At 44.8% G+C, this 22,511-nt stretch overlaps 1 non-coding gene across 1 annotated transcript; it reads left to right on the forward strand.

The window, feature by feature from the left end:
- Positions 1 to 18,096: 18,096 nt before the first annotated feature.
- Positions 18,097 to 18,200, forward strand: LOC128777880 (U6 spliceosomal RNA). The gene has a single exon (XR_008423193.1). It is a non-coding gene; the product is annotated as a U6 spliceosomal RNA (small nuclear RNA).
- The last annotated feature ends 4,311 nt before the right edge of the window (positions 18,201 to 22,511 follow it).

A 22,511-nucleotide genomic window follows, 5' to 3' on the forward strand; every position in this document is an offset into this window, starting at 1 on the left:
ATGTTAGTGTTCTCCCTTTGTCTTGAAAGCGATATGTATGCTAAGTACCTATGATGTACTATTGAAATACCAGATATTGGCCCTGGCTTTCCAGGAGTTACGGTGTGATAAACAATTAGTCGCCACATCATACATAAGCTATTCCTAGGTGTGTGTTGTGGGTTTCTTTCATTGCTGCAAGGGTTCCGAATGGAGAGAAATAATCACTGAAAATCAGGAGCCAGAGAGTTCCTAAAGAGGAAGAATTTGAGAGGGGTTGTAGAGGTGGATATGTTTTGCCAGAAGAGGAGAGGGGGGTTAGCACAAGCTGAGGAAACAGCACAGCAAAGGAAACTTGTAGATGATACCTGAAGGCAGGTCATGTTTAAAACAGACATATACCTTTTCACCATTATTTGACACGTGTCTATGCATGTCATTGATCAAGAAAGTGGAGTTTACCTTTTTTTCAGTATCTGCATGAATTACAGTGTAAGGGTTTTATGTACTTAAGAACATGTATGAGGTTTATGTTTTGAATGATATATCCATTTGTTTTATATGCATATTCCTCAATATGTTATTTCGGAAAATGCTGCATGCATCTATTTATTTCTACTTGCGTTCTCCTTGGGGGTACCAGTGTCTTCGCAGACACTGAAACTCGCTAGCCTCATAAATAACAATGAATTTTCCCAACACGAAGAACAAAGAGCTGAATCAAGATGACATCATCCTTCTCACAGCGAATTTTCATTCAGGTTAGGAGCGAAGTCCTGCTAGAGATTTGTCCAGAGTATTAGTCCCTGACCAATTGTAAACGGCCGAGAGAGTGGATTTGTTTAAAAGCAAGCCTGTCTGGCTGTTCGAGGAAGGCAGGGAGCACCTCGCAGTAGCCGCCTCCTACCAGGCGGACCAGCGTCACGTTCCAGCCTCCACTGCAAGGTCTGGACCTCCTCGCAGGCTCTGTGGACTGTGGCTGACGGCGTATCCCTCCTCTGCTGGGATTACTTGGAATGACCTACTTTGAAAATGGTGTGAACTCGGCCCAGCGCCAAGGAGTTGGGGTGCAAACAGGCCTGCCCAGAGGGCTTCCAGCAGAAGAGAGCAGTCTCAGTCTCTCTCTCTCTCTCTCTCTCTCTCTCTCTCTCTCTCTCTCTCTCTCCCCTCCAGGAGCCTTGTGTACGGTTTTGATTGGGGGCGGGGGTTGGGGAGGGGTTGCTCTTTTTTTTTTTTTTTTTTTAATTCCCAAGGCCTTGGCTGTTACAATTCATCTTTCTGCTCTTGGAGTGCGGGCTATTGATTGGCTGAGCCTGCTGTTTACGTCAGAGAAAGGCAGCCAATCAGAGCAGGACTCTGCCTGTCTCCCTGCAGCAAACAGCTGAAGTAGTAATAAACAGGAACGCGAGGTAGAGCCCGAGCCCAGCTGCAGCCGGCTGTGTGCTTTCCAGGGCAAGGCCAGGAGAGAGCACAGGGACTCAAAGCTGAATGACAGATCAGGGGCCTCCCGAGGCCAGGACCTTGGCCCCCCACGTGGAGCGTTGGCTAAGCCTCCCTTCCACCCAGGTTCATTTTACTCTGAGTATCTGGCTTTGGAAACCACCATAGATGGTTCTGGGGCGTGGGAAAGGAAGAAACCGGGGGGCGGGGGAAGGGAACAGAAATGTTGGCCATTACCTTACCTCCACCACTTGCAGGGATGACTCTAGATAATCCTATTCTCCCTCTGCCCTCAGGACTGCCCACCAAAAAAAGGAAGGCAGCGTTCAATCTAAGGGATTTATCAGTACTCATCAATCAGCTTAAAAATGACTTTTTTATTTCCCAAAGCAGCTGCCCTGCATTCAGAATAGGTAAATTCCAAGTGCTTACCATCTGATAAGATTTTTTTTTAAGTGAAGTATTTGTTTATACACATATGAAGAGAATAGAGTCTGGCTTATCAACTTTTCCCTCAGGATACTTACAGCATAGTCATTTATTTGTGTTGAATCAGCTTGGGCTGTTATGAAATACGAAGGAAGAGAGAAATTCTACTTTACCTCTTCTATTTGAACCTAAAATGGAATACTCGGGATTTATCTGTAAAGTCCATTTAAAAGTATATACAGTTGACCCTTGAACAAAACGGGGATGGGGGTTAGGGGCGCTGACCCCTATAAAGTTGAAAATCCTGCTATAACTTTTGATTCCCTAGAACCTTAGCTGATAGCCTACTGTTCACGAGAAGCCTTACCCATAACATAAACACTGAATTAACATGGATTATGTATGTTATATGTATTATATGCTGTGTTCTAACAATAAAGTAAGCTAGAGAAAAGAAAATGTTATTAAGAAAATCATAAGGAAGACAAAATACATTTAAGTACTGTACTATGGGGTGCCTGGATGGCTCAGTTGGTTGAGTGTCTGAGTCGGTTCTAGCTCAGGTCATAATCTCACTGTTGCGGTATCGCGCCCTGCATTGGGCTTCACGCTCCGCGTGAAGCCTGCTTGATCCTCTCTCCCTCCCTCCCTCTCTGCCCCTTTCCCACTTGCTCTCTCTCTCTCAAAATAAATAAACTTTCTAAAAAATGCATTTACGTACTGTACTATAAAAAATCCACACGTACATGGACCTGTGCAGTTCAAACCTGTGATGTTCTAGGGCAATTCTGACCTGCTGCTCAGAGCGCTTCTCTCCCTGTTTATTTGGATTTTTTAAAGGCGTAAAGACATCCCCCCCCCGCCCCGCCCCCACGATTCTCCACTCTGAAGTCCCCTCAGTGGCCAAGGGCTCCTGTGAAACCCACTACCTTCAGTTTCCTCCGGGCATTCCGGTCTTTTTCAGACCTTGGTTTATGGACTGCGATCAGTTGAGGGCTGGAGAAACTTTCCTGAAAGAAAGACCGAGCAAAATGTTAAAAATGGAATCGTCACCCCGAAATGCTAAGCATGATTCTTCACATAAATTCACAGTTGGTAGCACGCTGGTAAATGTTGGCAAAAATGCGCTCTAAGGGTTTTAAAACAGGAAAAGATGAGCAAATTTTGTACCTATCCTGAAGTGTGTTCTGAATCTCTTCCGTGCATCTTAGGCTCGCTGTTGCTGGCACTGGCCCCCTCCCACTTGCTCTGAGGGCAAACTGGATGGGGGGGGGGTGGATGAGAAAGAGGGGGAAAGCAATAGCATTACAACATGAGTTCGACACACAACAGTTACTGACTATACTCACCATATGGGCCAGGCCGGATCCTTACGTTATCTTTGGCAGACTATTGTCTCTTTCTTCAATCTAACTCCTTGGGGCCTTTTAGCTGACAGATATAAGAATAGAAGCTACAATGAAGCTGACAATTTATATCAGGAGGAACACTCACACAAGCCTCACCCTGGCAGTTTTAATTTAAAATGCTGAATGGAGATGGCTGTGCCTGAGACTTGATGGCTTCCAGGCAAAAAAAAAAGACCCACACTCCTCTGGTGGGACAGTAGGCATGTCTGCTGGGCCACCAAGCCCTGCACTGAGAATCTCCTCTTGGATGCAGGAGTAGAGCCAACTAGAGGAGAGGAGAGGAGAGCCAAGGGCTGAGAAAGAGAGAAGGGCCAGTAAAGGAAGACAGAGTCAGGAGGCCACGTGTCTGTTAGTGTCTGAACCTGGGGAAGAGTCCTAATGATGGAGACAGGGCTCTGCAGGCAGCTTAGCCATGGGGGATGGACACGTCTAATGTGGTTGAGTAGACACGTCCATATTTTTTTCCCCCAAAAGAGTGGAAGTGGTTTCTGTTTTCATTTTACAGACCAAGTGAAATGTTGTAGGCTTTGTGAGGTTCTCTCTCATCAGTCGCTAATATTCATTAATGTATTAAACACCTGCATGCATGTGGTGCTTCGTGACGTGTCACTCAAGAGCAGGGCAGCCCTAAAGGAATATGGAGGTGCAAACAAAGTCAAGGGAGTGTCTTCACGCCCTTGATTGTAGTGCCACATCTTCCTCCTCTTTCCCCCCCTTGAAGTTTTGTAAATGTTTCTATTTAGAACATCTGCTTAACTTTCACTAGATCAGCCACAAGAATAATGACTACAAAGAGGGGAAGGAAAAAGAGAAAAGAAGGGGTGAAGGTTTGGATGCTCAGACAAGCCAGAAGACGCTTGAACATTTCACGTGGACTAAGCCATCCTTTGCCTGACGAAGAGACCGCTCACCTACTGCTAAAAATTCCCGAGCTTCTATTTTCCCTCCGTCCTGAAGTTTTTCAAGTTTTTGAGCAAAGACCATAGAACCAGAAATTCACAAAGGGTCCCTCCCCTGTCCAGGTGGTCTGGCGTACGTGGTGACCCTTCTTCCCTTCTTCTCTTTCTTCCTCTCTGTCCTACATATCACCTGTTTAAAGAACCACATTGAATTCAGTGGTCGTAAAAGGAAATACTATAAGACAGACCTGGAAGAAAGAAGATATATCATCCGTACCTATAGCAGAGATGGTAGTGACTGGGCAAGAGCAGGGAAGGAACATTCCATCACCTCTAGGGGGAGGGACATACCATGATGAGGAAGGAGAGAATTCTAATTCAATATCAAGGGTGAAAATTTTTGAAGCCTTCCAAAGATGTAGGCAAATAAACCTGAAGTGTGTTTGGGGACATAGCTGTGATTAGATTTTGCTTTATCATCTTCCATACAAGGAAGATCATTCGTAAGCAGACAATAGAGTGTTGTCAGCTTTTCAGTGGGGAATCCAGGTATAGCATCCCCTAATGCCCAGATCCCAGGAAGATGCCGAAAGGAAAGCAGGAAGCTATATTCAATGCATAGAAATAAGAAAAACACGGTGTTACGAGGTCTCAGTCACAACCAGAAGGAAGAAGTGAGGGTACAAATATCAATTAATGCTTAGTAGGGGCTTCGTATTCGCTGGTGACAGAACTATGGTTTAGCAAGGAATTCTCTTTCGTTCCATGATTGCCAGTGGGGAGGACTGGTCCACGTGTTGGAAATATCTATACTGCATCATTGTGGGAAGGATGTTCATTTCATCTAGGAGATGGCAAAAAATGAGCTCAAGCCGGTCACCGGGTGTCAGAGCGGCAGGAAAGTGATTTTCTTCTTTAGATTCTGCGCTGAGGTCTGCTGGCACCCTGCATTAATATGAAATTAACAACACATCACTCACCTGGAACTTAGCATCTAAAAAAAGCTCACATTGTGCTTTAAGCCTTTTATTACCAAATAATAGAAGTCATGAGGTTAAAGTTTGTTCCTGCAGCGTTCCCTGAGACATCCATCCAATTTTACGTGGGGGATGAATGTCTATGCTGTGTGCATCTTTGTCAGTTGAAGATGGGATCAAAGAGCTGGTGGTTCAATATTAAGGCTCAGTCCCTCACGCCATCCCACCCCAATCACATATATATGATTTCCTGTTTGCAAGGCACTCCGGAAAAAAAAAAATTTTTTTTTTTCAAATAAGAAATACCTTTTATGTTCCCGTTCATTGTCATTATTATTATTTGCTGTGTCTCAACGGTATGACTCATTCCAACTAAAAGCCCCCAGGAGAATAGAGGAGAAAGGCTAAGAAGCAAATTTCATTCAATAAATTACTATTGGGCTCTTACTATGTTTGCCACCAGGCGGCTAGAGTCCCCGCAGGGTTCGCAATCCCGTGCGTGGGCTATGTCAGGCGGAAATGCAAATAACTCTAAATCAGGGCAGAGTAGGCTAAGTATCTTACCAAAGTTGGTAAAAATGTGGAAAAGGGGATAGGTCACCATATGAAAAGGCCCAGCCAAGGTTTCCTAGAGAAAGTGGTAAATGGAAAAGGGTAAGTAAGCCAGATATCAGCCGGGATCCTCACCACCCCCCCCCCTCCGCCCCTCCTCCCCTGGCGGGGGCCAGATGGAGGTCAGACTGGCCTGTATCCGGACTCGAGGTCCAGCCCTCCGCGTCACGGCCTCCCCGTTCCTGCCTCCACTTGGCATCGTTCACCAGTCTTTGGTTTTAATACTCCTCCAGGTGTCCTGCCTTGTTGTCCCTTCATTCTCCTCTTTGCTGCCTCCCTGCCTTTTTCCTCTGGGGAGAGAGGCAGAAAAACCCAAATTACCTTCATTTGCTTAAACACCATAATTCATCCTATATTTTATCCTCCACTCTTCCTTCCGATGAAGGACTGGGGCCTACTTTTCCCAACAAAGCGATCCACTGATGTACCATTTTCTTACCGAAAGACTTGCTTCCCACCACCCCCCCCCCCAAAATAAATTCTGGTTTGATACACTTTTATTTTTAACTCGCTGAAATGACAGTTTTGCAAGGCAGCGCTGGAAGATAAGGCCATTCCTAGGGTCAGAAGTTATAAGACCCGGAAGAATTCTTACAGATTTTTCAAATACCTGTGTCTCATTTTACATATAAGAAAACAGGCTCAGGGCTGCTCAGGGGGGTGTATTTAATGGGGTAAGAACTCTGCCAGGTCAGTGCTATGAAGGTATAGAATTAGAGAACAAGGCATTCATTATAGCAGGCGGAGTCAGGAATGTTGTAGGGTTGCATGGATGCTCAGTCTTCACTGCGATGTGCATAGTAAAGGTGGCTTCTTTATTTGCTTGTAAGTGACCTCATAAGCCGCCTATCCCACCTCCCCGGGCCAGTAGAAACAACCTAGACTTTTACATAACAATATCTCAGTCTCTACCAGTTTAGCTTCCTTCAAGTTCAAACACTGCCAATTCAAAGTTCAACTCCCCGTTAATGTGGGCTGACTCAGACTCTATAAAGTAAACATTCAGTCATATGGAAGACACAGCAGGTTCTATGGCAGAAGAGAAAGGTCCTTTGAACTATTGTTGGAACTCTCCCGGAACATGGGAAAACCGGGGTGCTTTACGCACTGGTGACCACAGAGGAGCAGCTGGTCCAGTCTGACCTGAGGGTGGTATGCTGGTCCCTGCCCCTAATAGCATCTGAGCCTTGGTGGAAATCTTCAACCATAAAGGCCTCTTTTTTTTTCCCCCAAACCTAGGGCATCAGGGCCTTTGAGACATCCAGATAATGGAGAATATGAAGGACTAAACGGCCAGGAGATGTTTCCCTGGGGCAGAGTGTCAAGGTGACCTCAGGTCTTTAGGAAAACTCCAGCCTTGGGCTCAGCGCCCTTTGGAAAACAGTACTAGCTTGGAGGTGGTGGCAGAAAGTGGGTAAGAGATGACTCCCAGGCAGCATTTCTGGTTCCATCCAAGTCCTCCCATAGTCCTGGTGATTCAGTATCTGTTGGGGTGATCTATGCAGCACTTAACTTTTTAGACTAATTTTTTTTAACGTTTATTTATCTTTGAGAGAAAGAGCATGAGTGGGGAAGGGGCAGAGAGAGAGGGAGACCCAGAATCCAAAGCAGGCTCCCGGCCCCGAGCTGTCAGCACGGAGCCCAACACGGGGCTCGAATCCACGGACCGTGAGATCGTGACCTGAGCCGAAGTCGGATGCTCAACCGACTGAGCCACCCAGACGGGCCTAGACTAATTATTTTTGTTTTGAGGTAATTGTAGATTCACATGAGGTTGTAAGAAACAATACAGAGATCCCATGTGCCCTTTAGCCAGTTCACTCCCATTTTGCAAGACAATACTGTGCTATCACAACCGGGTCGTTAACATCGATACAGTCAGGCAAAGAATATCTGTCACTGCGAGGACTCTTCATCGTGGCCTCTTATAACCACACCAGCTTCTCTATACCTCCATCCCCTCCTTGAGCCTAGCAACCTAGGGTCCCTAATTGTTTCTCCATTTCTATAATCTTGCCAGTTTAGATATATTATATAAACCGACCCATACAGCATGTAACCTTTTGGGATTGTCTCTTCTAACTCAGCATAATTCTCTGGACGTTCATCCAGATTGCTGCCTACATCAATAGTTCGTTCTTATTACTGCTGAGTAGGGTTCCACGGCACGGATGAACTATGGTTTTGGTTAGCCATTCACCCGTCGAAGGACATCCAGGTTGCTTACCGTTCGGGACTATTTCAAGTAAGGTTGTTGTAAATGTTCACAGACAGGTTTTTGTGTGAATTTAAGTTTTCGTTTCTCTGGGAGGAATGCTCAAGAGGGCACTATCTCTGTCCTACGGTGGTTGTATATTAATTGTTTAAAGCAACCATAAACTGTTTTCTAGAATGGCCGGACTATTCGCGGTTATCAAATGTACGAGGGATCCAATTTCTTCACCTCCTCAGCAGCATTTGGAAGTGTCACTGTTTTTTGTTCTGATAGAGGTGCAGGGATATTGCGTGGCTTTAATTTGTATTTTCCTAATGGCTAATCGTGCCGAACATATTTTCATATGCTTGTTTCCATTTGTATGGACCCTTTGGTGAAGTGTTGATTCATGCCTTTTGCCCATTTTCTTTTCTTTTTTTAATTTTTTTAATGTTTATTTATTTTTTGAGAGAGAGAGAGAGAGAGTGTGTGTGTGAGAGAGAGCGGGGGAGGGGCAGGGAGAGAGAGGGAGACACAGAATCCGAAGCAGACTATAGGCTCCGAGCTGTCAGCACAGAGCCCGATGTGGGGCTCGAACTCACAGACCGTGAAATCATGACCTGAGACGAAGTCAGACGCTCAACTGACTGAGCCACCCAGGTGCCCCCGCCTTTTGCCCGTTTTCTAATTGGATTGTTTATTTGTTACAGTTGAGTTCTTGGAGTTCTTTATATATTCCAGATTCCAGTCCTTTGTTGAATATGTGGTTTGCAAATATTTTCTCATCATCTGTACCATGTCTTTTCATCTTCCTAACAGGGTCTTTACACAGTGAAATTTCAAAATGTGATGAAGTCTACTTTATCCATTTTCCCTTTTGTGGATCATACTTTTGGTATCAAGTCTAAGAGTTCTTTGCCTAGCCCTAGATTCCAAAGATGTTCTATTTTTTTTCCAGAAGTATATGGGTTTATGGATTATTTTGTTTACATATGTATTTCCATTTTGAATTGATTATTGTATAAGTTCGAGGCTGTTCTTTTTGTTTTTGTTTTTAAGAGAGAGAAAGAGAGTAGGAGAGAGGGGCAGAAGGAGAGAGAAAGAATCTTAAGCAGGCTCCATGCTCAGTGTGGAGGCTGATGCAGGGCTCGATCCCATGACCCTGGGATCATGACCTGAGCTGAAACCAAGAGTCAGACGCTCAACCTACTGAGCCACCCAGGCGCCCTAAGACTTGTTTGTTTGTTTGTTTGTTTGTTTGTTTGTTTTTTCTCAGCAAGTGCCCAACTCTTCCAGCACTACTTTGGACAGCTACCGATGTTCTTGCAGCGTCAGAATCTAAACTGTAAAGTACTTTGTGAAGTGATGGCATCTAAGGACCTACAAAAGCAAGGGAGCATCTGGATGTTCTCTGTGTCTGACCATGTCTGCGCACAGCTTTTCTCTGTATATGAGGATGGCCAGGCAGGCGACGCCAACGTTAATACCGGGATCCCAAGATACGGAGGGCAATCACGCATGTGATCAGAATCATGCATGTGAAATCATGCAGGTTTTCACAAACTGAGGGGGCCCCAGCCCTTGTATCACCCCTGTGCCCATCAGAATCCACCTGCCCTCACAAAAGGCAGGCTTCCTTGAGGAATCAAGGAACCATTACCAAAGGACAGCAAAAAAAAAAAAAAAAAAAAAAAAAAAAAAAAAAATGGAAGAGGCATCCTTCATGATCCAGACTGACCCAGAGATTACTCCACATTTGGATGGTCCAGACTGACTCCCTCCCCCGATTCTCTCAGTTGACTTCACACTGTTTGTAAATAAAACAATAAAGACACGCTGTGCTCTACCCTACTTCCTTCTTTCAGCTCTCTCGCTCTCTCTCCCTCCCCTTTCCCACAACAGTTATTGAAGCCACCTCCTCCAGTCCCCTGTCCTGATATGTCCCCACGTACCTCACTCTCATCTGCTACTTCATGGGGAAAACAGAAGCCAGCAGGAAGGAATGACTCTATACCTACAATTTTGCAGGTGTCTGTGCCCATTCTCACTACCTTCCCATGATGAAAGGAGGAAGTCCCTCCTTCGAAAGCCAGTCCCTGCATCCGAGCTACATGGTTCATCATGGCCGGCACACTCGGTAAACTTACTCATCAATCATCGCCTCTCCCCTGCTTCTTCCTCAACACTATCGCTCCTAAAAACCTTGTCTTTGAGCGTAACACAAAATTCTCCTTGCTTCCCTTCTCATTACCTCTCCGCCTCTCCCCCTCACTTCAAAGCCAGGATTCTTGAATGTGCTTTCCATGCTGGCTGCTTATGCGTCCCGACAGCCCATTCCCTCCTTCAAGTGCAGCCTGGTCTCTGTCCTCACAATGTTTAAGCAGTTCTCTCCAACATCTCCAAAGGCATTTCATTGCTGAAGCCAGGGGACACCTTTCAGCCTTATCTTACTTGACAGCTTTATCGTATTTGCACAATTGAACATCTCTTCTTTTTGAAAACATGCCCTTCTCTCGGCCTCTTTTGCTCTCCCTTAATGTCTCTGGCTACTCGCCGGTCTCTAGTCATTTCCTCCTGCCTCTGCCACTTCTCACTGTTTCAGGCCCACTTCTCTGCTCTCTTTACACACTAAGCCTGGACACCCATCCCATCCTTGACGCTCCTTCTCCTTATTCTCTATAAGGAATACATTTCCACATCCTTCATCCTACTTCCGTGGTGTGTCAGCCAGCCCTGGCTGCCATAACACAATACCACGAACTGGGCGGTTTGAACCCAGAAATTTATTTTTTCACAATTCTGAAGGCGAGAAGTCCCAAATCGGTCATGGTCAGTTTCTGGTGAGGACTCCCTTCCAGGCTTATAGAGGGCTGCCTTCTTATAGTGTCCTCGCCTGGTAGAGATAGAGTGCAAGCCCTCTGGGGTCTCTTCTTATACGGACACAGATCTCCTCGTGAGGCCCCCCCCCCCCACCCCGACCTCATCTAAACCTAATCATCTCCCAAGGCCCCACCTCCAAATACCATCATATTGGGCCTTAGGGAGTCAATGCATTGTGGGGGAAGGGTACGTAATTCAGTCAATAGCGTGATGCTCTGAAATTCTTCTGCCTTTCCCATCTCTGCTGCCATTTTTCTTATCTAGATTATTTCAATAGTTTCTCAGCTGGGCTCTTTGCCTATGTTATCTCCTTTAAAACCATTCTCCGTCCTGGAGCTAGACTGGTGGTTTTGAGTCAGAAATCAGGTCTCATTAGTCCCTTGCAAAAGATTTTAGTACTTTCTGATAGACTTCCTGTAAACTCTACACACCTTGATGGAGCACAGAAATCCCTTCATGCTTGGACACCAGCTTATCTCTCTGGTTTGACCCCTCTCTCCCTTCCCCCTTGTACTCAGCGATACCTCCATAGCACTTAGGGTTCTGTGGACACACCCTGCTTATTAAATTGTCCACATTTTTTTTTTTAACATTTGTTGATTTTTGAGAGAGAGACAGAGACAGAGCACGAGTGGAGGAGGGGCAGAGAGAGGGGGAGACACAGAATCCAAAGCAGGCTCCAGGCTCCGAGCTGTCAGCACAGAGCCCGTCTCGGGGCTCAAACCCACGAACCAGGAGATCATGACCTGAGCTGAAGTGCGATGCTTAACCGGCTGAGCCCCCTAGGTGCCCCAAATTGTCCACATTTTCAAGACTCAGCTTAGCTGTCACCTCCTCTCTAGCAAGCTTTCCATGACTCTTTGGCTAGATTAGGTGTTTTTCCTAAATATCTCCACAGTGTTCACCTCTTTCTCCACCCTTAGCCAACATGGTCAGAGGTCATGGTTTTTTACTGGTCTGTCTCCTTGACGTGGCTATAAGCTTTTCAAGGGCAGCAGCTCATTCCCAACTCCTCACTCAATGCCAAGTTTATGGTGCAGCCCTGAGCACAAGCAGATACTTTGTGTTTGCTTATTACGTGAAAGCAATTTGGTGCAACTTCTTTTATTGATGAGAAAACTAACAAAGAGAATATAAGCTCTCACTCGAACAAAGCCCAGCTGGCAAAGGAGCTCAAGAACAAAGGCTGTCGCTATCCATGAGTCAGCTATCAGCTTTTCCAGGGCCGGTATTGACACCCCTGGAAAAAGTGATTAGAATCAAATTATTTTGCTTCTTTGGGCCTTTGTCTGTAAAATGAAGAGGTTGCACTAAATCATCTCCTAAACTTCCTTCTAGGAAGGAAGGCTAAGGTTTTATCATTTCTTTTCTTTCTTTTTTTTTTTAACGTGTTATTTATTTTTGAGACAGAGAGAGACAGAGCATGAACGGGGGAGGGTCAGAGAGAGGGAGACACAGAATCCGAAACAGGCTCCAGGCTCCGAGCTGTCAGTACAGAGCCCCACGCGGGGCTCGAACTCACGGACCGCGAGATCGTGACCTGAGCCGAAGTCGGCTGAGCCACCCAGGCGCCCCTTATCATTTCTTATATGGTGACCATACATGTCTGGTTGGAACTTTTCAGAAGTCACCGACTTAGGATCTTTCTTACTCTACCAGAAAAGAATTTGGGGATAGCCTGGGTTTATAGAGACCCTAGGCAATCAAGGCTTCTCTTCCCTGCCCATTCATTTTTGTCATTAATTCAACATTTATTGAGCACCTGATGTGTACCAAGCATATCATGCTTTTCAGCTTAGACATTTCACAAATGCTGAGAAACAACAAGTTCCAAGGACACAATTCTCTGTGAAGACCATTTCCTGTCTAATTTTCCACACTCCAGATAGACATGCAGTGGCTTCATAGGGGAAAACTGTATAGAAGGCACTAAGAACCGTTCTATTCGGTTGCATTTAGAAATGGTTATGTAACTACTACATTGAACAAGCATGACTCATAGGATGTAATCAATCATAAAGCAAGACTTCAAATGTATTTCCCGGAGTGAACACTTTCTCTGCTCTTAGATGAAATTTAGACCAACGTTTTATTCTCTAGCCACTTCCGGGTCATAAAATGTCCTTTGGCCAGTCATCGGCATGTCTAGCTTCGGGTTGCAGTAACAACATCAATTTGTTTTCGCACTTAGACTTCTCCCTTCCTCGGCTCAGCCGCCTACAAAAGGCTGCAACCCGGTGAGAAGAGCAGCCCGTGGCCTCACTTTTCCCCATCCCTGCATCTTTCATCTTTCTAACGGGGATTTCACTCCTCTCTCGGGTTGGAGCAGTGGGAGGAAGCTGGGGAAGGCAGAGAAGCAAATCTCTCACTTGTCTTCTCTGGCCTCGACAAGCATTCAGAGTTGCCTCTCTCTAGTTGGGTTTTCAAGACACTGCAGGGTAGGGTTTTTCTAACCCTGTCGACAGATGGAGATGTCTTCATATGGCTGATCACTTACTCTTCCCTCAGACCGCGGGAGTCTGGCACCAACGCCAGTCTCTTTTTTTTTTTTTTCTTCTGGTCCCCCATCCAGATGACCCTCTTAGAAAGGACACAAGATAACCTCCTGCCTGCTTTCTCTCATAGGTGGTCCACGTCTTATCCGAGGGAATCACTCACACTTTCTTTGCTCCCGAAGCCTTGGAAGGGCAAGGGGGGCAAACACCCAACACACAAGACTACTTTGTGCAAACCAACCCTTGCCTCGCACCCCTAGTTCTCCTTCTTAATGTACTTTCTGATTTATGTAAGAAGCTGCAAAGTCACGTAATCAGCTTTTGACAACCTCCTTTGCAAATTTTGCAAATGAAGGTCTCCCACCTCCCTTAAAAATGTGATATCGACGCCTCGGTGCTTTAGCTGAAACGTTTGATTCTTTTACATTATACCTGCCTTGCGAGGTTGGAATGGCCAATCCCTCATCACATTTTTGGCCTGCATTCACTGGGTCACTGTGACAAGTAGCCTTGTCCTCCCCCTGGTTTCCTTACCTAACAGAAAGTTCATATGAATTTTCGGATGACATTATTTGCATCATCTGGAAACGGGGCCTCGTCTGAGCTTCTTGGAGCTGCCATGATAAAATGTCACCAACAGGGTGTTGGAAGCAACAGCACTTACACGCCACAGTCCCGGAGGCCACAGTCTGAAATTAAAGCGTTAACAAGGCCACATCCCTCCAAAGGCTCTGAGATAGACTCTGCTCTAAGTCTCTCTCTTAGCTTTTGGTGGTTACTGGCAATCTTTGGCTTGTGGCTGCACTGCCTCAATCTCTGCCTCTGTCTTCACTTGAGGATTCCCCTATATGTCTGTGTCTCTGCGTGGCCTTCTGCTCTTTTTTTTTTTTTTTTTCAGAGAGAGAGAGAGAGAGAGGATCCCAAGTAGACTCCACATTCAGCTCAGAGCCTGACATGGGACTCAAACCCATGACCTTGCGATTATGACCTTAGCTGGAATCAGGAGTCGGAGGCTCAACGTACTGGGCCACCCAGGTGCCCCCCTCTGCATGGCCTTCTTATAAAGACATCAGTCATTGGATTTAGGGCCCATCCTAACCCACTATGACATCATCGTAACTTGATTACCTCTGCAAAGACCTTATTTCCAAATAAGGTCATAATCACAGGTTCCGGGTGGGCTTGGGTTTGGGGAGGGGAGGGGGTACACTCTACAGTCCAATACCGATACTGAAATATATTCTGTAGAAAGGTTCAAAATCAGTGCATATACCACGTGGCACGTTTTTCCCCCCCGGTAATTTTTTTTGATGGAGGGATTACATTAATTTCCGAAAGGCCCATGGAGATAGTACCTCTGGGTTTCACCGCCTAGCAATAGTCATATGCATAGAGGACTATGACAAAAGCGGCATTCAAACAGCTTAATAAGCACGGTTATGTATCGTATGGGAGAATCGGTGCAAACTAATATAGCTACCCTCGAGATGGGCGAGCGGATGCTTTTTCCGCAGCTGAATCGGGAGTGGTACGACGTAGTATTTTTTGATTTTTGCCACGTGACTTGTGAAACCAAAAGAGATTCATAAAAGACAAACGACGTTGTAATTTTGAGTGGTTTGGCTATAACTACGCATGCCGAAGTTGTAGCAGCGCTCGTAGTGATATGTCGTTCTAAATAATTATCCATTTCGAGGCCTCTGCAACATTTTAGATATTTTTCCTGGGACTGCCTCCTCCCCAACCCCCTACCGGATTTCCCTTTTCCCAAAAGTTCAAGTGGTCGGTTGGAATTTCGTTCGAATGATGACGTAACGGCAGACATGCAACGGAAAGCAAGTAAAGGAGAACTTTCCTCATAATATCCATCAAAGTTGGTTTTTCTTTTTTTAGCAGAAACTTCAAATACAATTTCTTCACGATTCGCCAACTGAAATCGATCCTGAGGAAAGGTGGACCTTTAGAAGGGTGCAATGAGCGGTTAATGCATATGTATATTCTATTTCCTGCCCATTTGTTTTTCTCTAGTCGTGAGTAACTTCTTCCCAGGACCTTTGAGTTTGGTTGGCCAAGAACGCCTTCTGGAAAATCATGAACTTCTCCATCCTGGCTAACTTAATGAGATTGTGATGGACATTCGGAAATTGGGAGTGACTTCATTACATTGCAAGTATTTCTCAGAATGCTTTTAGACCTTTCTTAAGACTACTTTTACCTGCATTTGATGTGCAACTTCTTCTCTGGACGTGGCGAACACAGGCACCTGCTACCTTTGCACGTGCAAACGGGGTCACTGGACAACTACCCATTCTTTCCGTGCCAACGATTTATGCCAAATTAAAGCTTCCTTTTGTAATTGTTTTCCTTATGTCTTACTGTGTTGCTGCACCTTTATTGCAATTTGTATTGTATTTTCTTCTGTAAGACATTTGGATTCTTGGGGAAGTGTTGTGTATGTAAATAATGGAAACAACACCCACACCATTACTTAGCTACTGTGGGTGCTGCCACACTTTTTTCTTCCTGTTTTCTTCCTTTCTTTTTTAAATCACCGTAAGAATAGTTCTTTGGAATAAAGATGATGCAACAGCCTTAAAGATATAGTCGGCGCTCTCTGGTATTAATTAACGGAGAGTAGCGTTTATTGAGAAACTGTCCTCTATAACTGATAGCCAACACGACTGGTTCGAACCGCATGGCATTCTGAATCTGCGCTGGCTTAAAACACGGCGGCAGGTCGGGGGTGGGGGGGCTGTGTGGCTCAGTCGGCTGAGCATCCGACTTGGGCTCAGGTCATGATCTGGCGGTTTGTGAGTTCGAGCCCTGCGTCGGGCTCTGTGCTGACAGCTCGGATGTGCCTGCTTGGGATTCTGTGTCTCCCCCTCTCTCTGCCCCTCCCCTGCTCATGCTCTGTCTCTCTCTGTCTCTCAATAATAAATAAACGTTGAAACACAGCAGCAGGTGTGACACACGTTGTACAATGTTCCGCCATAAACTGAGCATGGCAGGAGGTACACAACTCTCAAAGTGAAATGGTTACATGGTAACCGGACAAATGATTGGGCTTCTATATGGGTTGGCCTGTTTCTATAAAATAAGTCAGGCAGCAAAGAAGATTTTTTTTCTCCGCTCCGGAGAAAGGACCGTAAGTGCAAGTTACACAAAAGCGCTGAGCACAGTTGTACTCAGTAGTCTTCTAGGACTTTCAGAATATCTGTTACCTAACAGGCTCCAAGGGCACTGTTTGAAATATCAAGGCACGCTTGGAAGCAGGTCCGTGGAGCCCTGGTCATAAATGCCAAGAGAGAGAAGGGACTGAAGCCTGCTTCCCTTGGTCTCTGCTGGCCTCCTCGGGTGCAGGACAGGCCGTGACCACATCGGCACAGACCATGGGAAGGAGGAAGAAGCCAGGATCCAGTGGGGGGACAGGGTCCAGAGCCTGTCTTCAGAAGCTGGCCCTTCCCCGGGAGGCAGCGAGGCAGGCCGGTGAGCGGCGGTCAAAGGGCACGACTAGCTCAGATCGGGCCAGGCTATTTGGATATCTGAGTGAGTCCTCTCTGCCAGCAGAACACAGTTCTGGAAGAAGTCCAGGTGAAGATCCTCAAAATCAGGCACGGTTCCAGGTGATTGGTCCAGTCGCAGCAGGCCCCCCGCCAGAAACTGAGAAGAGAGTAGGAAATCACATCCTGCTTCTGGAGAGAAGGGGAAGAGAGCAAGGGTTTGGCAGAGCAGAGGAAGCGGGGGTCCAGGGCAAGCATCCAACCGCTGCACAGAGCTAAAATGCCTAGCAGAGAAACTGAGGCCGACTCAGGTCACAAGGCTTTGGCCAAAATGATCAAAGAACTCTGAGACTCCCGAGTCGACACCGGGAACCAGATTTCCAGGTCTCTAGGCAACCAAAGCCATTCCGTCTATTAATAGGTCTCAGGCTGATGACACTGATCAGGACTGGCTCTGACTGCTTGGGGGCGACTAAGAGCTTCTGGAGCTTGAACGAGCAGAAGAATTACCTGGGATCTTGTTAAAATGCAAATTCTGGTTGGATAGGTGCGATTGGGGCCAATAGTCTGAATTTCTAACAAGAGCCCAAGTGATGCTGCTGATTTGCTAGAGCAGCAAAACTGAGAGTCCAAACTTGCTGTGAATTCGCTTCCCTCCCCGCCACCGCTCCCATCCATGAAACCTGCGGGAGCAACCCGTCCCTCTTCCCCCACCCTCCTCATGGTCAAGTCTGACCATCTTCTTTTCCTGTCTTTCCTTCCCCCCCACCCCCCATCCTCCCAACTCCTTTGTCCTAGTGCATTTTTTTTTAATTTTTAAATTATTTATTGATTTATTTTAATGTTTTTATTTCTGAGAAAGAGAGAGACAGAATGAGAGCGGGGGAGGGGCGGAGAGAGAGGGAGACACAGAATCCTAAGCAGGCTCCAGGCTCTGAGCTGTCAGACGTGGGGCTCGAATGTATGAACCACGAGATCACGGCCCGAGCCAAAGTCCAACGCTTAACCGACTGAGCCCCCCGGGCACCCTTGTCCTGCTGCATTTCTTCTGTCAAGACCACCAACGGAAAAGGAGCGTTTGTTCAGAAAATAGACCAAGGTCACAAAAGCCAAAATCATTGTTCCCATTGTCAACACACAACTAAACGCTTGTATGTTTGATAAACACAATCAATCTAGATTAATGTCTTTTTCAGTCACCGTTTCCTATAGAGAGTAAAGAGCATGTGACCTCTTCCCTTTCCCCCCTGATATCCTCAGGCAGTGAAGAAGTGTCTTCTGAGTGCTCACTTCAACAGCACATATACTAAAATTGGAATGATAGAGAGGTTATCACGAACCCTGCGCAAAGATCACATGCAAATTCCTGAAGCGTGCCATATTTTTAAGAAGACATTAAAACAGACCCAAATTAAGGAGAACTGTACCTTGTGTATGAAAGAAAGAAAGCGATGGAGTAAAAAAATTTAATTCTACTCCAATTAATCCATAAAAATAATGCGAATCCAACAGAAATCTCAATTGATTTTTAATACAACCTAATTCCAAAATTTCAGTAACAAAGCAAATGGCCAAGAATAACTAAGAAAATTTTGGAGCTAAAGAATACAGTGTGGGAAAAAGGAAAAAAAAAAAAAGACTAGGGTGTGGGAGGGGAGTTTTCACTCTACAAGAGCTTAAGACTTAATACGTAGTCAGTTATTAAAATGGTATAACAATAGTTATAGCTGTGTTTAACGTGATCATAAGTGATTTCAATTTTATTTGTGCTCTTTTGATTTTCTACACCAAATATGTACTCGTTTCGTGATAAAAAATAAGCCAAAACAACCCAAAAACCAAAAAACACCTAATGCTTTGAAAAAAGGGAAATATCTACTAAAAGGTTTTAACAAATCAGAATGGCCTCACATATTTATTTTATATCCTTATTCCCTAAAAATAGATCTGTATATAGTCTCCACTGGATAGTTTCCACTTCCAGCAATAAGGGGTCACTATTTCCTGGCTTATACTGGAAACTAATCATATAATATAGGGCTGGTTATTTAAGCTCTCTCAGTGTTTCAACCTACCAAATGGTGAGAGTAATAGCTTCCCAGCTCACTTTGGAGGATTTGTTGTTAGAATCGTACAAGATAGGGGCGCCTGGGTGGCTCAGTGGGTTAAGCATCCCGCTTCGGATCAGGTCATAATCTCCTGGTTCGTGGGTTTGAGCCCCAAGGCAGGCTCTGTGCTGACAGCTCAAATCCTGAAGCCTGCTTCAGATTCTGTGTCTCCCTCACTCTCTGCTCCTTCCTTGCTCTCTTTCTCTCTCTCCCAAAAATAAACATTAAAAAAAAAATTTTTTTTAAGGAATTGTACAAGATAGTAAGTGAACGTGCTTAACCAAGTATCGAAACCTATACACGTGCATACTGCTCTTCGGTCAGTATTTGAAACGGAGCAGTTACAGATTTTAGAACTTTGTACCGACCCATGTTAGTGCGGCTGGATTACTGAAGCCACTTGTGCTCAACAGGTAAAGAGAGCATGCCTCCTTTATATCACCGCTGCACTCCCCGTGGCCCATCTCCTTACACACTGTTTCCCATGTATTCAATGACTACACTTACTGAGCGCCAATAGGCACCAGGGCCAGAGTCACGACGGTGAAAGAGACACTGTCCTTGTGCTCATGAAGCTTACAGATAAGCAGAGGATTTGTGGACAAGGAAAGAGGAAATTTCAACATAGGGCGACAAATGCTGGGACGTGGTGAGTCCAGAGTGCCATGAGCTCTCGTGGGGCCACTACCCAGGTTCGGATGGTCACAGAATGGTTCTTTAGCCACGTAACAGGTAAAATCATGAAAAGGGTGAAGAATGGTGGAGGGGACTGGAGACGGGGGGAAGGGGGAGGGAAACATGTTCCAGGCGCAGGGTAGAGCCCTTGAACTGCCCCCAGAGGGCGAGGAAAAGCAACAGAACTACTTTGGGCTTAAAACAAAACACACCCTAGATCATTTTGAAAATCTGCTTCCTAATGTTGCCTAGGCCAGGCTCAGCATGGGCTCGGCATGACATGTTTTGTGGTAAGTTGTAGGATGACCCCTCCTCTGCCTCAAGCCTCCAGACCACTCCCCTGCTGGCCTTTAACCCCCACCCCCCTCCACTGCCTGGCCTTTCCTTTTGAAAAGATAGCACTCTGAAGAGGTGGAAAGAGGCTTTTCTCTTTTGAAGCAGCAGCATTATTAACAGAGAAGGAAAAGTCTCCCATGAGCTACAGCAAAATCCTGCAGATTGGTTTATGAATCAATGTAGCTTAGGCTAAAGCAACCTAATTTCCTGAAAGCCACTCCGTGGCTTTAGGCTTCCAAAGGGGCATAAAGCTTGTATGATATTTACTCTTAGTTAAAATTAAGTGGAAATGGCCAAAAACAAAACGAAACAAAATAAAAAAACAAAAAACAAAAACAAAAACAAAAACAACCCTGAAAAGGAATTCTTCTGGGAGGTCATATCATTAAAAACAAAAATAAGGTCTACAAAGACATATGGAAAAAACGCATATATTGGATTAAAGAAGGTTTGGCATTATACACATTAAAATGTTAAATTATTAACTATCTCAGAGTAATTGGGTTTCATGTGACTTTTATATCTTTTTTTTACTGTGAAATATAACACACATTTGGGAAAGTGCATGATATATAAAAGTTTAATTTAGCGGCGCCTGGGTGGCTCAGTCGGTTGAGCGCCCGACTTCGGCTCAGGTCATGATCTCACAGTTCGTGAGTTCGAGCCCCGCATTGGGCTCTGGGCTGGCAGCTCAGAGCCTGGAGCCTGCTTGGGATTCTGCGTCTCCCTCTCTCTCTGCCCCTTCCCCTCTCTGTCTCTCAAAAATGAATAAACATTAAAAAAATTTTAAAAAAAGTTTAATTTAGTAAATTCTTGTAAAGTGAACGCTCACGTGACTGCTACTCAGGCTAAGAAATAGAACATAGCCCAGAAGCCCTCTCTCCATCGCTTCCCAATCTCAACCCGCCCTCTTCCCAAGAGGCCACTGTTGCCCTTAGGTTTATGATAATCTCTTTTTTTGTGTGTCTTTTTTTTAGTTTCACCACCTAAGTATATATCACTCAATACTATAAATACTATAAAATTAACTGTATCTTTTAATGTTTTTTTGAGCTTTAGATACATGGGAGAACATATATATATATATTGATATATATATTGATATATATATATAGATATATATATATATTGATATATATATATATTGATGTATATATATATATATATATATATATATCAGTATATATATATATACATCAATATATATATATATATATCAACACTGTTTCAACTTGTGGAATGTACTGACTATATATATATTTTTTTAATTTTTTTTAATTATTTTTTTTTTTTGCCTCTGGCTTCTATCTCTTAACCTTAAGTTTCTCAATTTTATCCATGCTGCTGACAGTACTGTGGTGAACCCATCTTCAATGCTATTTGGTATTCCAAGGTTAGATGTATGCACTGTATTTGTTCACTCTACTGTTGACGGGCAGTCTGGCTTGTTTTCTGTTTGGGGCTATTAGGAATAGGGAGTTGCTATTCTTCAGGTATCCACGTGCCCGTATTACATAGGTAATACATGGGTATACATCCATGGGTGGGAATCTGGGTCACCAGATACGCATATCGCTAACTTTCATAGATAATGCCGAACAGTTATCCAAGAACAGCAGCAGCAGTCAACCTTCCCGGTAGCAGTGTGTGAGAGTTCCTCCTGCCCTGCACTCAAGTTTTATGTAATTTTTTCCCTTAGCTTATCTGAATTTTCTCTTTTTCTCTATAATAAATATCTATACGTGTTTAATTAGCAAAATGGCTTAATTAGGCAAAATGCTATTCTAATAGCTCTTAAACTTGTGCTTCCCAATGAGGGTGTTCTTTTTCTAACGTGATAGATAAGATTTGTGTGTGTTCTTTTTATCTTTTTAACGTTTTTATTTTATTTTTGAGAGAGAGACAGAGTGCAAATGGGGGAGGGACAGAGGGAGAGGGGGACACAGAATCTGAAGCAGGCTCCAGGCTGAGCTGTCAGCACAGAGCCTAGTGTGGGGCTCGAACTCATGGAGTGTGAGATCATGACCTGAGCCAAAGTCAGACGCTTAATGACTGAGCCACCCAGGTGCCCCTCAGTTCTGTGTGTTTTTGACCATCGTGTGAATGGAACAATCCAGTATACGTTATTTTGTGTCTAGCCTCTTTTTTCCCCCCATCATTGTGAAATTCATCCATGCAGTTATGTGTAAGCGTAACTTTGTTCATTTTCTTCCTTTCTCATCACAAGGAAGAGATACTGACCTAAAGGATCTGATCTTTCAACACTGTTTCAACTTGTGGAACGTACTGACCAATGCCACACATGGATTAGAACACTTTAGGGCTGTTTGTGTTTTTGTTGTTTCCACAAACAAAGATTATAGAAAGATTACAGGTTAGAAAGATTATACGGAGGGTGAGTGTGATACCTGTAGAGCTACACCGATCTCTGTAATAATGACTCCACTCGGAATCGTCTCTCGGTGATAATGAACGTGTTCTCTCCCTTCTTGTCCACCTAAAATGCAAAACTGCATCACATCCCCAGGCTCCACACTTTTATGTAAAATAGAGCTGTCACAGGATTTTACTGAACAGT

Source organism: Panthera pardus, unplaced genomic scaffold, assembly GCF_024362965.1.
Source record: "Panthera pardus isolate Hobbes unplaced genomic scaffold, ASM2436296v1 HiC_scaffold_17, whole genome shotgun sequence".
In the NCBI taxonomy this organism is placed as follows: Eukaryota; Metazoa; Chordata; class Mammalia; order Carnivora; family Felidae; genus Panthera; species Panthera pardus.